Source organism: Stigmatopora nigra, chromosome 21 (assembly GCF_051989575.1).
Source record: "Stigmatopora nigra isolate UIUO_SnigA chromosome 21, RoL_Snig_1.1, whole genome shotgun sequence".
Lineage (NCBI taxonomy): Eukaryota > Metazoa > Chordata > Actinopteri > Syngnathiformes > Syngnathidae > Stigmatopora > Stigmatopora nigra.
The window spans coordinates 5,458,751-5,462,247 of NC_135528.1; positions in this window are offsets into that span (position 1 = coordinate 5,458,751).

The following is a 3,497-nucleotide window of genomic DNA, read 5'->3' on the forward strand; positions in this document are numbered from 1 at the left end:
AAAGAAGAAAAGCAGCACTGAAATAGCTAAAAAAGCAATGTGAGGTCACCCTTCCATATTACTCGGGCATAAGTGGATGGATTTGCCCAGGCCTATACGTGAAAACTGATGTCATGTGGTTTTACATCTTGGTCTGGTTTTTGTGTAATCTCATAAGGGGGGGATAAATAGGGGGCTCATTTCCAGGCCTATACTTAGATACAATTGTTATCAATGTAATGCAGGAACCAAAGCAAACTACAATAAACACCATATCGCTTCTGTCTTTTTTAAGAAGTATTACACAACTGATTTAGTTATCTACTTGAAAAATGTCTTCCACTAGCAGGTAAGATTGCGATTAAATGTGCTATGAAATGAAAGTGACTGCACTAATGCGATTTTATACTTAGAAAATAAATTTGTCACTCATTTTTTTTACTTCTACCCCCAAAAAGAGCATCAGGGCACACTCACATCAACACTAACATTTCAGAAAACTTAAAAAAAAAAGACCACTTTTAGCCTCTCCATATCACAATACAACAATACATCTATTTATGAATTGATCACTAATCTGGTCTTGAATCAATTTCTTATCTACTGACAACACCCCCCAGCGTATTTTAGTTCTCCACGTCTCCCTCTGCACACCATTATTATTATTAACACCCTCTTTTTTTACCAAGCATTTTCATCCCTCTCCTCTTATCGCCAGGTGCTTCCAAAGTGTAGTACAAAGAAAAACCCCTCACCCTTTCACTCTTTCTATTTCTTTTTTTCTATCTCTCTCTCTTTTCCTTCTCTGTGGGCGGCTGAAAGCTGGCAGTCTGGAAAAGTACAGAATACACACATATCAGAGCGCCCTCTACACACCCACACACATCTCCCCAGGGGACAAAGGGGGTACCAGACTATCCCACTGTGGAAGCGATCTGCTCAACAAGGTGAGGGGGCTTCTGTCCATATCTCATCAAGCCGCCCACTCATCTGAGAGGGGGGTGGGTTGCCATTTCCCGGACTTTCTACTCGAAAAATAAGCATGTCTTTTGTCTTCAATAATAACAACAAGTTCAACATGGCCGTGGTCCAAAAAAAGAAAAAAAACAAGCCGTGCTGAGGATTTATGAAACACTTGTGCGTGTACTACAATCACAGATGTGACACGTCCTGAGCCAATTTTGTTTTAATCACAAGGCTCCTATTTTTTTAACCTCTCATTAAACAGGGCTCTAAATGAAGTGTGATCCAAAAGCATGGCAGGAATTAAATTTAAAGATGGTGTTGGAGAGGAATAACAGACAATGAAGATGGCATTATGTGAGAATTTAAAAAAAATACACAAATTTGCCTCAAAAGCATTTCAAAAATATTCCCAAGAGAACTTTGCAATATTTCAGACTGGTATGGATTATTATGTCTTACATGCATTCTGAACTTGTATTAAAGCATTTTTTAACAACATACATGAGAAGTAAATACACCAGGGATAAGGAACCTATGGCTTGGGAGCCATATGTGGCTCTTTTGATGGGTGAATTTGGTCTTTTTAAATCTTTCATTGATACTCATTGATTAGCAATAGTGAAATTAATGTTCTCAAAAGAATTCAGACTTTTTTTGACTTTCAAAGTGTTGAAATGAATAATAAATGCTCACATTTTTATGTATTTTTTACTTTATGGCTTTCAAACAATAATATTTGAAAATATGATTTTTTTATGGCTCTCTTCGTCAAAAAGGTTCCCAACCCCTGAAATACACCATTCCATGATTAAAAGTAGTGAGATCGATATTTTTGTTTAAAATTGCTTAAAACCCCCCAGTTTCATCACTGATGCCACTTAATTTTCTCCTCCTAAAACAAATCCCCGCTCTTCCCATAATTTATTCCCCCGAACAACGCTCAACTCGCCTATTGTTCGTCTCAATCTCTCCGCCAAAGTCAACATTTTTCTCCATCGTCATTAAGAGATGACGTTTTTTTGTTCAGGTCCCATTTAGACGGTGGACCGTTGATGAGTACCGCTCTGTTTCCATAGCGATGCTACGACGTATTCCGCTCCTAAATGAAGGCAAAAGACGAATGAAAGCGACTACGCGGAAGCCTCTTTTCACCGAGATGCTCACTCCAGCCTCATCAATGTAGCACTCCACAATCCTTTTCCAAATGAGCTCTAAGCACTCCATAAGCTTACCCAACAATTGCATGAAGCTTTTTTTGCTTATTACTGCTTCTCAACCACTAAATCAGTCATTGGGTGCATTTTATCTGGGTTACATTCAATCATCTTATGGCTAATAGTTGTTTTCTCACATCTAATGCATTGTTGTAGCGTGTCATGTTATGATTTAGAACAGCCATATTTGCCAGGATCATAATATAACAGGAAATATAGGCTTCACCCCCTTATGTCATCTTTTCTGTTTTACTGTTTAATTTGGCAGGATGATTTGATTTGAATGGTTTTAATTGTCAAGAAAACTCTTGGGGGATCTCATTACTCTGCAATGGAAATGTAATAAGATGCAATAAGCATTTTGTGATGAGGAATTTATAGCGCTTACTTGAATAATTAAAGGCAGCCCCGTTAACGCTCATTTGCATGTCCTGCATTAATAAAGGGAACATTCATACCATTCTACTTTTATTTAAAGGAGACGTGGCAAAAATATTTGTATAAGTAAATACATGTAGAAGTATAGTATGAGTCGCACTAGTGCAGACATGGGCAAACTACGGCCCGCGAGCCACATAGATGGTGGTAGCTCTGTCCACTTTGATTTGTTTTTGGTGTTTTACAGCCCCCCCTATCTTTTTTTAAATTACATTTTAATATTTCTTAATACATTCCTTTTGACTTGACCTTGTTATACTTTTTACTGTAATGATGATTGATGAGTATGTTAATACTTTAGTCCTTTTTTTCTGTTTATGTTTCATATGCACTGTTAACGGATGCACTTTTTTATATGTATCATATCTTGGAGGATTAATTCAATTTTTGAGAAATAAATTACAAAGTACAATATGTAGTAACATAGGGAACACCAGTCAAAATAGGCACCTGTTATTCAAACTAATTACAGTTTTTTGGATAACTACAGCCGAAAAAAAATAATAAAAGCTTTTGGGGGTCATAGTGAAAAAAAAACTAAAACACATGGTCCAGCAGAGCTTAGGGGGAAAAAAAGGGCGACTAATAGTCCGTATAATGCGGTACGTCATTAGAGCAGAAATATATCTCAGCCATAATGCAAATTCAGATGAAGCTGTAATGAATAGTCATTACAGTCCCTTTTTTGGCGTGATGACTACTAGATGACAATAACATGAGACAAACTATTATGACTGATTCATGTCTTATTGTAATATAGATGTGATTTGACTACGTTAGTACGCTCATTTCCCCCCCAGTGCGACTAAATGGGCCGCTGAGTCATCACATCATGACTTTTTAGGTGTCGAATGTCACAGACACGACATCTTGCAATTAGGGGGTGATGTCACCACGGCC